The sequence below is a fragment of the Falco biarmicus genome, chromosome 5 (genome assembly GCF_023638135.1).
Source record: "Falco biarmicus isolate bFalBia1 chromosome 5, bFalBia1.pri, whole genome shotgun sequence".
NCBI lineage: Eukaryota > Metazoa > Chordata > Aves > Falconiformes > Falconidae > Falco > Falco biarmicus.
In genome coordinates, this window is record NC_079292.1 from 69,853,313 (window position 1) to 69,867,632 (window position 14,320).

Sequence of the window (14,320 nt, forward strand, 5' to 3'; positions counted from 1 at the left end):
TCTGTTTCATCCTGTCTGTGGGGCTTTTTAAAGTCAATTTAATGCCCACAAAAAGAGATTCAGCACATCTTTCAGGAGCCTGGGGAGAGCAGCATTTAAAATATCACACACAAAGGTGACAAGCAGCAGCTATTACACTTTCACTCTAAAATCAAAATGGATCTCTAAACCAACGCAGGACATTTGAACTGCTCTCCCCTAACAAAAGGGCCTCCCAGAAAATATTTTCCTAAATACCAGTCACACATGGATTGTTTCACTGGAGCAAACATTCAAGGTCACTTAACCCCCAAAATCCTACTTTTTCTAGCTGATTTCTGTGGATCCTCAGATACAGGACCCTTAAAAGCTTTTTCTCGTTTCATAGCATCATGTCCAAGCACTAGCATCAAAGCCTGCTACGTTTTGCAGACCCTAGCATTAACCAATGCTTCGTCCTACATTTACCCGAATTCTCAGTAACGGCGCAGCTATTTAATGCATTTCCCCACCAATCTTGGAACAACACATGCCATGTACCAGATGTTCACTCACCCAGGAGCTCGCAGCCTGCCACCAAGGGGGAAAAAAAGGTGGGCAACAGCTCTTAATTCTTCTGTCTATGGCTGAACAGCGTTCTCCCTCCTGTGTGCTGCATTCTGTACAGCCACTGCAGTGCTCAGAGCAAGCAGACTCACAGGAGCAGCTGGAAAAGAGCCTTGCATCTTCTAAGCTGAACACAGGTGTCCATCCCAGATTGAGGGTGGTTCTTTCACAGTAAACCTATCATCTACAGCTCCCTTAGCCAGAGGGTGGGTCACTGTGACAAGTGGCCATTGGAAGGTGATAACTAGGGCAAAAGAGAATAATAAATCCAGAAAAATTGCGTGTGCGCGCGTGTGTCTGTGTGGGAAGGGAAAAGAATAAGTGGAGCAAATAATGAGTGAAAGAATGGAGTCAGTATACAAAGAAAATTATTTACTGAACAGACCATTTGTGCTGCTGACCTCAGTTCATTCCTCTCCAAGTTTTAACTCCTTACAGTCAGGGCTTTGTCTGGGAGAGAATGTCACAGCTCATTTCCACCACTACCCTCCCTTAACCATTTTAAGATACCACTACTAGATCCTGCAGGTGAGGACACACTCCAGCAATGGGCTGCTGCTCAGTTTCAGTGCTCTACAGTAAGCTCTCACAAACCAAAAGCCTGGTCAGCCCATCATGTTTCTCCCTGCGTCCACCTCTAACAAAAAGACTCTTTGAACCCAGAGTTCAAGGGGGTGGTGGCTAGGATTCATACCTCCACCATTTTTAAGACCTTCACAGATAATTTTTCTGCAGTACCTGAATATTACCAGGATATAAAAAGTTAATGCCTGCCAAACATTCCTTCCCACAACAAGAACTGCTGTACGCAACTAAATCTCACACCATGACCTTGTTCTTGCCACCTAAAGATTTTGCTGTTCTAACTGAAACTCCATAGACACTACATGCATTTGCTGTGCATAACTGTGGCATAAACTCCAATATGTCACAGCAACACGTATTTTGCACAGCAGGAGCTATCCCACCAAATGGGAACACTAATATCTTCTGCATTTCTGCTTGGGGAAACCAGAGAATATAGGTTTTTATAACTGAAAAAAAATGTAATATATATTTTAAGTCATTACTGCATTTGAGAATAAGATCACAGAATCTACTTGCTCTCAGATTCCCTGATACTTATTGAGGATACTGCCTCCACACTGGAGCCTACACAATGAAGCAAGTAGCAAACCTGAGTAAAATTGTGCAATATGCAGCGTAACTTCACACTAAATGTCATGATTTTGTTACACAGCATAGCATTGAACTTACAGCCCCGAAAACACATTCTAGCCCATACCACTGTAAAGAAACTTTTCTAAAAACAAGCCAAAGTGTCTTGACTTTGTAGACAGGCTGAAGGCTGTTCACATTCTTCTGCGAGGTGTCAGAGGACTGCATTCAGTCAAGTCATAGGAATTAAAACTGAGCATTTCCAATTGCCCTTGTAGCAAATGAAGCACAATTCTAGCAAATAAGTCAACCTAGGTTAAGCTAAGACACCTGTTAGAAGGACCACATGCTCAGCTACCCACTCTTGTGAATCACTTCCTGAATTGCCATAATTAGCACAACATTGTAAAGCAATTCATCTTCAAATCCAACAGAAGAAATAAACACTCGGTTTACTGTGTTAATCTCACAGCACTTTATTGCTAGTCCATTTCAGAGTCTTCCCTTCAAGATCCACCTGTTGCGACACCAACAGGAAAAAGGAACAACCGAGACCAGCCAGTATGCAGCAATAACTGGCCCACTGGGTCAAGTCTGACCTATGCATCTTGAAACTACTCAGCCATCTGGTCCTTTCTTCTCAGTACCCTCTTCCAGCTTTGTGGTACTTCACGTTTCTGAAATTCCTTGCTTTCTTAAAAGTCCAGAATGAAATTACTACGCCCAATAGCTGAATTCACCAGCAGACGCCAACTGTGAGAAAGCATCATGCCTGTAAGTTATCATCATGGTTTGCATGAATACAGAACAGAATTCACCACCACTGTCCTCCACCATCGAAAAACCCTTGACTGCCTGGGATGTTTTTCTGTATGCTGGCTGATCCCTATAGCTTTATGAAACACGTTAGCTTCTCTCACCCTTGGAGATCTAGACTTTTGATATTATAAACCTTGAGCTCACTGGGAGTTTGATGAAGCATAAAATAAGCGTAGTTTACCAGTCAAATGAACAACAAAGGATCTTTTGTGATAGCTAAAGAGTACAGGAACAGTGCAGCGAAGGAGTGAGGACTTAGAAAAAGACAACCTCTTATATTTGGAGGTGATATTCTGTAACATTTGATTAATCATCTGGTTTATCAGTGACATGATTTCAAATGGATACAATAGCTTTGTTAAATGTAATTGTCGTACTGACACAACTCACCTGAAGACTTTAGATTAAGGAAAAGATGATATAAATTAGAACCACTGCAATGGTGCACAAGTACAATGCAATAAGGAAATCTGACCTCTTGAAAAACATTCACTCTGAAATGTTCTGGCAGAGGGTAAACAGTAAAGTCCCCAGGTTTTTGGCACAAAGAAGGAAGACTTAGAAAATGTTTCTCCTCAAAAAAGTAATTTTGCTTCTGTAATAGCATCTTACTGCTCCATGGTAGTTACAGTTCCAAGGTGACTATCTGAAGATACAGCCCATCTTAAGAGAATGCAGGTTAGTGCACAGCAGTTCCTGAAATAGAACATTTGGTTTTGCCAACATTTCAGTTTGGGAATGTCCACAATTTAAACTAGAGTATAAGAGTTTTGAGGAAGAAACTGTGAAGTAAACAAGTCATCTTGTAGAACACAGTTCCAACAGCACTTTCAGCTAGCCTTAGAGAATATAAGACAAATGTATTTTTTTCAATCTACCCTTTCAGAGGCTTACTATTTTAATTCCTTCTATCCTAATACTGCAGCATTTTAGAAGACTGTTGCTTCAGTAACTATTTAAAAATAAACTCTCCAGAGAGCACACAGCACTAAAAAGAAGCCTCTCCAGACTGATGAGACATCTAGACAATCGTCCACAAAAGGGCACATTAGCAGAAGAATTCTCCTACAGAGGAAGCAAACATCTCAAGTGACACTCTCCAAGCAATTTAGCTGTTTTAGATCACACTTGAGACTACACCATTTCTAAATTAACATTAGCTGATACTGCTGCTAGAAAATAATACTGCAAACTGCACCGCTAATGCAGCCTGCGAGGACAAACTTTATGTTCCTACTGGCTCCCCCTGTCAAGAACAGGCTTATGACTACTGCTAACAAAATTCAGTAGTTTCTCCTCCATGCACCAAAGGAGGGTAAGACAGTAGACAGCCAGGAGAGAACAAAAGAAAATGCCTGTGGGGAACATGAAACAGAAAGAGGGCAGTGGATTAAAGGAAGGAAAACACATAGTAAGAGGAAACCAGAAGAAACACTGAATAACAAACCTGAATAGCACACACTGCTCTCTGAAGGCACCCAAAATGCTAGTTTTCCAAAAGCCAGTTTTTCCAGTGGCACCATGCCCTGAGATGCAAGGATAAGGTACCAGAAACACAGTCCACCATTGCTGGGATGTCAGATTCCCTCCCTAATGCTACTGAAGTTCAGACTGACCACAGTCAGAAGAAGGTTCTGCATCTTGGGGAGGCACTAGGTAGGAAAGGTACAAAAAGAGATGGAAGGGAAAAGTACAGTCAAAAACCAAACAAGCAGACCTGGAGAAGATGAGAGAGGGGCTATGTGTTGTACACACAGCATAGTCATCAACAAAGATCTCCCTCCTGTCCCAGAGGAAACATGGATCAGGAGACTCTTCTCTCTCCTCATGAACCACACTGTGAATAGTCATGACCACAGCTGTATGAAGGATTGTATCAGCAAACTGTGGAATTGGCTCAGCGTACAAGCTGGCCGCCTGGAATACCTATCTGTCCTCTGGTTTTATTAAGTCTCATCACTTACTGTCTGGGTAGGATATGAGACCAAGGAAATGGGAACAAGTGCGGTATGAGTGCAGAGAGGTGTCTGAGGGACAGATCAGAAGCAAGTCTGATCAATGTCACAAAACCTGACCATGTTGAGAGGAGCGCGATAAGGGAGGATGTGCAAGGGATATTTGCTGTGAACACAGACTGGTTATTCTAAGACAAAGGTTCTCAGATTACATGAATATTTACCTCTCACAGGTATATACCTCCTCATAAGCCCACAGAGTTTATATTTTGCAACTTTAGAAGAGTCTCACTGAATGATTTGAAGGTTGGTTCACATCCTGAAATAAATTCACTGTCAAATGATACTCTATTCAATACGCTGAACTCAAAACTTCTCAGTATGTGCCATACTAAACATCAACAGAAAAAGCATACCTGCTTTCTTCCACTCATCTGCCCTATTTAAGAAAAATAAATAAATAAAATCTTAGAGCAGAGACTTCTTTACTGTGTTTTAAAATACTTGGCACAGCAGAGTCCTGGGTGGGTCTCCAGACATGTGTAACGCAACAGGCATCACATATAATGCAAAAGCAACAAGAAAGTACCAGGTACAGTGATGGGCTCAGCTGTGGCCCATCTGTCTTGTCTCTCTCTGTGGGAACACTGAATACCATCACTGTGGAGAATTTTGTGGAGATCTGCTACCGATGCTGTCACCTTCTGGATAGCTCCTCCATTTTCACACATACAACTCCTCTGTCTCTGAGGTACTGGAAGCAGACCAGGTATCACTGACACCCAACCTTTTCCTGTATTTCCTGAATGTGTACGCAGTCCTACTCTCCCTGGAAAGTCCACAGTATGTTTAGCTTCTGTTTATAAGCAGCAAGACAAATTACACTTAGGAGATCTAGAAGAAACTTGAAATACCAGGTGCAAGGCACTGACCTTCCCAGGGTCGCCAAGAAAACTACATACAAAGGCTAGCTCCAAACTAGTCTTCCTTTACAATCAATGCAGAAAGAAGCACAGCTCTAGAGAATTCTGAATGGGAATCTCACTTAAGTGATTTAGCATGGCTACATGAATCATCAAAAGCATGCCACATTCCCCAAAACTGTTTACACTTCCTGACATAGTTTAATCTAGCTTTTCTTTATCAAACTGAGCAGAACTCTGTTTATAGCAGATGGAGTACCATACACAATGTACACAGACTGTTATTAAAGAAATAATTTACTCCTACAAAAAAAGATTAGCAAAATATTCTCGGATTTGACTGTTTAAAGCATGACTCCTGGGCAAACACCTGCCTTCATTCCTCATTTGTGTGCAGTTCACCACAAAACAGAGGCAATGAGAAAGTCTACCATCTTCCCCTTCCATTTCTTTAGTCATAACCATGATTTTGCACGTGTTGGACATTTCTCAACACAAGATCCAGAGTAGTCTATGACATGGGTATCACTGGATGGATATCAATTAGGTTTGCATTCTTTAACTTGGTTAGAGCCAAATTTGGTTTCTTGTTGCCTTTAGATTAATCTCTTTAATAAACCCTGAAAAAAAACCGTAAGCAAGTGTTAAATGGTGCAAATTGGTACAAGCTGCAGTGTCTCACATAAATGGAGCAGAGTTTATACTGTCCTTTACACAGGACCCAAGAGAAGCCCTTTTTAACAGCTGTGTTAAGTATACATGGCATATTGAGAAAGACCAAGACAAAGGCAAGAAGGGCCTCCCAACCATCCTGTTAAACCAAGGCAGTTCCACCAAGGCCATAAAGAGACAGAAGCGTTAGATAGGACTCACATGGCCACAAGCACTTTTACTTGCATGGCAGAGATAACGAGATATGATCCCACAAAAATGCAGCTGTTCCGCCTATACTTTAACTTTCAGTGAAAAGTCTCCCCACAGCCTCAGAGTAAAGAGATCTTCATAATTTAAAGGGTGGTCACTATAAAACTTATGCTATGCATTGTCACTTTAGTTCAAAAGTTACTTAGCAGAAGATTACACCCTAAGACTTCATCAGACACACCACCCAAAGCTCATTCCAAAGCATCTTGCAGCCATGACAATAAAAGATATAACTAAGCAAAACACTTGAAAGGTAGATTTATTAGAAGTCTTCAATGCATTGAAGTGTCCTCTTCCCTCAGCCACATCAGCTCCCAGCAAGCCTTGCCTCACTTCAAAGCACTGCAGATTCAGAGGAATTATTTCCAAACAGCGGGGCAGAAAGCAGTAAATCAGAACAATTTTCCTGCTGGCCAAAGAGGAAGTTGATGCAATAAGTGCATTATTTCCCAGATTTTAATTAAGCTGTACAATTGGAATCCTAATGCAGGCAAACACAGCAAAAGACCCATAACATAAGACAAATACTTCTGGACTGATGTTGGAAACAGTCAGCACAGAAAACAGAAAGCTGCAAGATTTTACCTTTGTTTTGTATCCTACAATAACGTTTGAGATTCAGCAGTCTAAACCAGAACTCCAGTACACAATATGCTACACAGGAACAGAAGAAAACACATATCTTGCACAGAGAGGCTCCAACTCAAGGGATGACTGATGGACAAGTGGATCCAACAAAAGAAGGGAGCACATCCAAAAGGCAAAAACAATCAGAAAAATAAGCAATGACCTACTGAGTCCACTGCTGGGCAGTTCTGGTTCAGTCAGTTCATGGCAAGGGAAGGCATTAAGAACTTCTCTGAAGGCAGACGAGGCGGCTTCATCGATGTTTATGGAACTCTTCTTCATGATGGATGAAAAGCATCCATCTGCCACTCCTCTCTTCATGATGAGAACAAGGTAAAGAAAGGCCACAAGGGTTTAGCAAATGCCTAAAAGTTAGCAGCATTAACAGGTGGGACTACACGTTACATTCTCCACAGTATGCCCCTCTAGATGACAGTTGAAAAGGGCTAAAAAAACCAGCTTATGTCTGTAGTTGTAGAACTCCATACAGGAATGATTTGCTAAAAGGCAAAGGCAAACAAAAAAAAACCCCAAACAAAAACCTCCACTTTCAGTAAAAACGGCCATTGTTTTGAACAGCTGAGTATCAAAAAGAAATCCAGACAAAGCAAGGGCAGCCTAGACAAGTTTTAACCATGTGGCTAGACACAAAAGATCGTATCTCAAAGATGTTGTGGAGAAAGAATGAAAAAGGTTAACATTCAACCCAGATAAAGATCTGGGGAGAAGTCAGAGATGACAGGCTGAGAGAGACAGGAATCTAGCAAAAACGTTTTCCTCACAATCTCCATACCTTTCTTCCTTGCCCCTTCTCAAAAGAGAAATGCAGTTTCTCATGTTGTCTATTGCAAAAACAATAGTTTCAGAACAGTTGATCCCTACTGGAGCAATCAGGTTACTGTCTTCAGCAAGACATTTAACCTGGTACTGACCACACACCTTTAGCAGAAAAGTTATGAACTCCCCTTCAAAAGTGTGGGACAAAATAGGTTCCTCTTTCCTGAATCCGAAATAATTCTATTGTTAATTTACTGCTGTCTACAAAGAGCAAGAACTTGCATTTTCTTTTCTTGTCTCACTGAATACTTTTGAATGGAGTAAATTTCAATACCTCAGAAAAGAAAGAAGAACATCCTTCAATTTCCTCTTGCTACTTAAGCCAAATAATTCTGCTTGACTGAACATTAAAAGAAAAAGGGGGGGAGGGAGTGTCAGAAGAGAGGATGCCCACACAGGTGAGCAACCTTCCTTTCCTTAAATTGTTTCCCATATCTGGACACTGAATTTCTATCACAAGCTATTCCATACATAAAAGCATCACAGTGCCTCTTCAAATCAAGATACAATACAGGCAGGAGAATGAGAAGAGCTATGATCCATGTCAGTTTACTGTTTACACAAAGAAACTAAATGCTCTTAGAGCCCTATCAACTACGTATTCCAACTACCTCAACATTAGGAAACTGCAGGAACAGACAAATAATTCAGCGACTGAGCGTCCCAAACACAGGGTTGGAATCCAAATGTCTTCATACCATGCACAAGCACCATCTACATGCAGATCTCTTTCCTCGGAGCGTACATTCTTGGGTTCTCCTAGATGCACTTTTCCCTTTCTCCCTCTCCCTTGTGCAATCACACAGAAGATGGCATTCAGCTAGGGGAGGGAGGAAGAGAAAAAAGGAAGGAAAGGGTGGTGATTTGATGTTCCTATGCTAGCTTACCTCTTGCTCTGTCTCTACTGTTTTGGGCTCCCCTCCTAGTAAATAAAATAGTGCCTGCCTCTTGTATCTTACCATTTCCAAAAAGCAGCATGAACACCAAATCAGTATTATTGCTGCTTTATTACCACCTATCAAATTATGAACAGCATTTCTGTAGGTGACATCTCAGTTACATCCTGCTAGTTTGCAAGGCTAAGATCAGCTGTAGGCTCTGGGGCTGCTGGGAGACCTAAGAAAATGCAAGCAAGGCTCCCCGATGGAGCTCATGTAAAAACCCACTTCCTGGATTTACGGGCAGGAATTTCCCCCTCCTCCCCTTTCTAAATGAAAGGTGAGATCATCATTAGGATCTGCTACAGTAAAAGCACTCACCCAAGAAAAATCTCTCGGATCACACCCGCACTAGGAATATCTCAGCCATATTAGAACAGTTGTACAGTACGTTGCCAAAGCTGCATTTCACACCCATCTATTAACAACAGACCACAGTGTTAAGGCAAGCCCAAATAGTACACGTGTGCTTTACCTGTATAACTGAATCTGTGTGAGAACCTTACATACCATAGATCATACCCTGGATCAACAGTGTAGCCCCAGCTTCAGCCCTAAGTGAAAGGATTCTTCCACCCCAGGCTATTAAGATGTAGATCAGCTGGCAGAGAACAGATTCCTAAAACATCAGAGCTGGAAGCTGCATGGCAGAAACAAGTTTTGACCAACCTCTTACCACAGCTTCCTCAGGCTTCTCCACAGTAACAGAACAACACCTGTAACACCAAAGAAAGTCCATGTCCAGGTTCTGCTGTTGCTCTCAGGCAATTCCCTGTGACATAGTCAAAACAGAGTGGAAGTTTTCTGTCTCTAATAAAGACAGCAGCAGCAGCATAGACAGTTTTCTCTTTCTTTTTACCTAGAGCCACCCTGAATACTATTCATAAGATTACATTGGCAAGACAGCCTTTGTGTTTGCAAAGGAGAAAAAAATCCTAATCCATTCATGGATTACATAAGTGACAGAGAAGTCATTTTGAAATCCCACACGATGAGAGGAACACATACCACTAAGGACCAATCCTGCCTCAGCTTTCTCCAAAAGCAACATGTCATCAGCTCTGCTTTACCATGTGTACAACAATAATTCAAGCTTTTTCATAGAAAAGTAACACTGCTGTAGGCTTTATCAAAAGAGACTGGCACCTGCAAAATAAGTAAGATTTTTCATATGAGGCACGTTTGCAGGATATTTGAAACCCAGAGAGGCACAAAAGCTTAGAATAAAATGTCATCCTGACCTCAATCAGTTTTGTTTAGGTTTACGCCAGGAATTACAGAGTCACGTAGTATTTACAGATCCTTTCTTAACACACAGGATAGTCAGGAACAAGGTTTGAATTCAAATGTATTGGAAATTGGAATTGAGATACATGTCATTCATAACCTACATAGCTATTAGTTATTTTTTCTGCACAAATACTTAAGAATAACTGTTAAAAGAAAAAACTTCATGGTTGCCCAGTAACATCTAAGAGGGCTTTAATTTAAGAACTGAAGAATTTCCAGCTTCACCAATTAGTTATAAGGTGTACCTCCCAACTATAATTCACAGAATCACAGAACGATTTGGTTTGGAAGGGACCTTAAAGATCATCCAGTTTCAACTCCTCTACCATCAGCAGGGACACCTTCCACTAGACCAGGTTGCTCAAAGCCGCATCCAACCTGGCCTTTAAGATCTGATTGAATACAAAGTCTAGCATAGCTAGTTATATCCATCCATGTTCTTGGACATGAGTACTTTAGCAAGCTGCAAGCTAAGTACAAATCTAACTGTTTCCTTAACTGTAGTGTGACTTTTTCTGCTACAGATGAACATGTAGTGGAATTCTGGCTGGTTTAAAGGGACACTGCCAACTTCAATCTAACTCCAAATCTAGTTTTGTGCAAGTAAGCTTTCACAGACTCTTTGACCAGTAGAAATATTCACATGATTAAAGAAGTTAATTCCCATGCAATGACTTACTTTTACCAAAATCATGCCTGCATTACGACCAACTCAAACACAAGCGCTGAAAATGTTGACAGTGAAAAATAAGTAGAATAAACACATTCTCCAAAAGAAATGCAGGAAGAGGTAATCAGCGTAACTGTTGGGAACAGAAGTCTATTTCAAGTCAGTTTTTGGTTATAGGCAGAAAATCTTGTTTACTGGGTTTTTTCAAGCTCGGGTAACTTGTAGATTTCAAAGTTTGTAACCAGAATTAGCCCTAAGAGGTAGTTTCTGTATCTCCATGTTGCCCAGCAAGGGCCCATTTCTTTTCTCAGCTTCCCCTAAGCCCCCTATGCTAGTACAGACCAAGTTCATTTAAAGTGCAGAATAAGCAAGAACCCCAATTGAAGTCTTAAGTCTAACACTCCAAGAGACTTTCCACAGGTTCTTCATTTCATTAACCTTTCAAAGTAGTACAACAGAATCAACAAAGGAAGCGGCAACTTTTGTAGTGCCAGACTTGTAACATATTCCTCCATCTCAACAAAAGTTACTGTCAATTGCTCCACAGCACTAACCTTAAATGGATGACTGCATGAGGTAAGAGATGACTTCTTCAGAATATGGAATGGAGTTGTTACAATGAACGCATAAGCAAGTTTTCATTAGAGTAAGAGAAGGAGCCCTATGCCTGGAAGCAGTTACCTCTGTTAAGTCTAACACCCTTAACACATCTTAGGACAACAGCCTGCAGCAATCACGTCCGTAACATAACAAAAAAACCACAACGGACACAAAAGTATTAGATAGCTGGACATCCCTTGTACTGAGCACATCTAGAATCACAATAAAAAGCCTAAAGGCTTAGGTCTGCGACACAAGCAAAAGCACACACAGGACGAAGCCAGTACATGCTTTCTCTTTGTGGGGCTGTCATCAGCCGCCTGGCTATGGAAGCGCTAGGTGTGCTTCATGACACTGTGGCAGCCAGCGCTGTAAAGTTTACCGGCGTAACGCGACCCGCAGAGCGGCGGTCAGCGGCACAGCCGGCGGCAGGGAGAAGCAGCACGCCCCGGGCGCCCCGGCGGGACCGAGCCGGCGGGACCGAGCGCTGCCGCCCGCGGGGAGCCGGGGCAGACTCCGCACCGCGGGGAGCCCCCGCCGCCCTCCCGCAGGCAGCCTGCGCCCACCCCGCACAAGCGCCGCCGGCTCCTCCTCCTCCGCCCGGGCCGGGACCAGCGGATGAGGTGCCCGGTACCTTTCGCTGAGCCACCCCCCTCCGGCGAGGGAGCGCTAGGGGGTCCTCGGGCCGGCCTCCCGGCCGCCACCGCCTCGTTCCTCCCCGGCGCCGAGCCGCGTAATCGGGTCAGCGATCCGGCGGGGACCAGCCGCCCCGCCGCGGGCCGCCGGGGATCGGGTCTGGCGGCTGCACCCCGCCGCCGCTCCCCGCGGGCCCGCTCCCCGGCCTGGCGCCTCGCAGAGACCCCCGCGCCGCCGCGCCAGGCCGCTCCCCGCGCGATGCCGACGGGCGAAGCGGCTCCTCCGCAGGGAACGCGGCCGCCCCACCTGCCGCACCGCGGGAGCCCGCCCTCCTCCCTCCCGGGGGGCGGTGGCGGAGGAACCCCGCCACGCACTTGCCTTCGCCTCATGCTGCTCCGGGGGCGGCGGCGGCGGGGCTGGGTGGCTGGCGGCGCCTCTGCCCTGGGGGGCGCCGCGCTCCCCCCGTCCGGGTGCCGGCGCGGCGCGGAGCGGCGCGGAGCGGCCCGACCCTGCCCGCCGCGGGAGGGGGCGGGTGAAGCGGCGGCGGCGCGCGCACACCTTGGCAGCCCCGGCTACCGCTGCCTCGGCCCGGCCCGCCCCGCCCCGCGCGCGGAGCGGTTGGCGGGGCGGGAGGAGGAGCGCGTGCGGGCAAGGCCACACGCGCGCGCACACACACACCCACACACACACACACACAGACACACCCACACCGTTCCCTTAAAGCGGTACACGGGATCGAGGGGAGGGCGGCGGGGAGCGGGGACTCCAGCCGCAGGGCCCACGGGGCTCTGAGAAAGGGGGAGAACGGGGGGAGAGCGACGGCAACGGGAATGAAGCAGGTGCGGCGGCGAACAATGAAAGGCTGCGGTCCTGTCCCCCTCCCAGCCCCGCACGCTCTCGGCTCCTCCCCCGCTCCCTGGCAATGGTACGCTCCCACCGCTCGAATGGCACAGGCCGAGCGGGGATTGGCCGCCGGGGCGGGGCGGGGCCAGGGCGCGCGCCAAACGCGACTGGCGGAGCGGAGATCAAAAAAGGGGGCGGGGCGAAGAGCCAACCGTTTAAAGCGCCCCGGGCGGGGGCGGCGCTCGCGTGTGAGGCGGCGCACGCCGGGGGCGCGCTCTGTGACCGGGGCGCGCGCACCCGCCCGCCGCGGCCATGGCCCTCTGCGCTGTCCCCGCTTTGCGCTGTCCCCGCTGCTGTCACGCCGGGCCGGGCCCCCCACGCTGTCACCCACCTCCTCGACGGTGGGCGGGTGTTTCTCGCTCGAAGTAAAGCTGCTGCTGCCCGGGATCCCGTGAAGAGCTGCCCCCCGCCTCGGGCAAAGCCACCGCTCCCCTCGAGGAGGCCCCCTGGGTGGCCGGGACAATGGGCGCCGCCTGCCAGCCAGGCCCTGGCACCGGCCGCGGTGTGCGCCTGGAAGGTTTCCACGCACGTTTTGCATGTAAATGTGAAACGCTGATGAAACCGAGCGCGGGAGAGATGGCACGTAAGAAACCGGCAGGAGAAAGGTGGCAAATCAGATCTAAAAATGTCTGGAGAGACGCTTGCAAAAATCATCATGAGAAAGGGCTAAATATATTTTTGGTTCGGGGTTGGCTGGGGAGAAGCTTGGAGCTGTGGTCATAGCAACTCCCCCAGTTTGGATCCTGCTGTGTTTGGGGAAAATAGCTCATTGCCTGTTAGCTCTGCAAGAACAAAATTACATCAGATGAATGTCTGCTCCCATTATCCTTGTCTCCTGCTAATTGAATCAACTTGGAAGACCCAAATATTGACTAATTCCTCAGGTTACGCTGAGGTAATAGTACAGGTATTGGATGGACAGGGAAATGACAAAACTGTTCTTCAAGAAAGTACTGAGAAACATAAAATGTTCTCTGTGTGTAGGGTTATATATGTATGCATATCTGCATGCTTATTTAAATGCTCTTGGAAGCCGCTGGTTACTGGCTGAGCGTTCTGCATCTGAAGTGCAGTCAGGGAAAGCAGTCAGTTCAGCACATAGATACACCCGTGTCTGCATATATATACACAGGTTTGTATTCATTTATGTATATTTGTTTCATTGCTATCTATACACTTCAGTATGTATAAGCAGTGCACACATACATGCTGTCTTTGCTACGCTCAGCTGAGTATGCCCTTGAATTCTTCAGCTGAGGGAGCCAGTTGATGTGTACCTGAATAGAGCAGGAATGCAAACAAATACAGAAGCACTGTGAATGACCCAGGGGTTAAGAATCAAGTACAAACCCAGGATAATATGTTAATAGCAATGGTAATATGAAAGTACACAAGTTTCCCTTCAAATAGGCCTTTCCTTTCCAGCAGAGATAATTCAAACCTCTTTCACATCCA

General features: G+C 45.6%; 2 protein-coding genes across 3 annotated transcripts in view; one reads left to right on the forward strand and one right to left on the reverse strand.

Annotated features, from left to right (window-relative positions):
- Positions 1 to 12,221, reverse strand: part of MICAL3 (microtubule associated monooxygenase, calponin and LIM domain containing 3) — a 161,762-nt gene extending 149,541 nt beyond the window's left edge. The window contains exon 1 of one of the 2 annotated variants that reach the window (XM_056338998.1): positions 11,961 to 12,221. The gene's annotated coding sequence lies outside the window, so the exon portion shown is untranslated. Of the gene's footprint in view, positions 1 to 534; positions 686 to 11,960 lie in introns of those variants that run through there. The other variant, XM_056339001.1, reaches the window with a different exon arrangement.
- LOC130149418 (tubulin alpha-4 chain-like) overlaps positions 1 to 14,320 on the forward strand; it is a 121,851-nt gene that overhangs the window by 66,497 nt on the left and 41,034 nt on the right. The window lies entirely within an intron of this gene.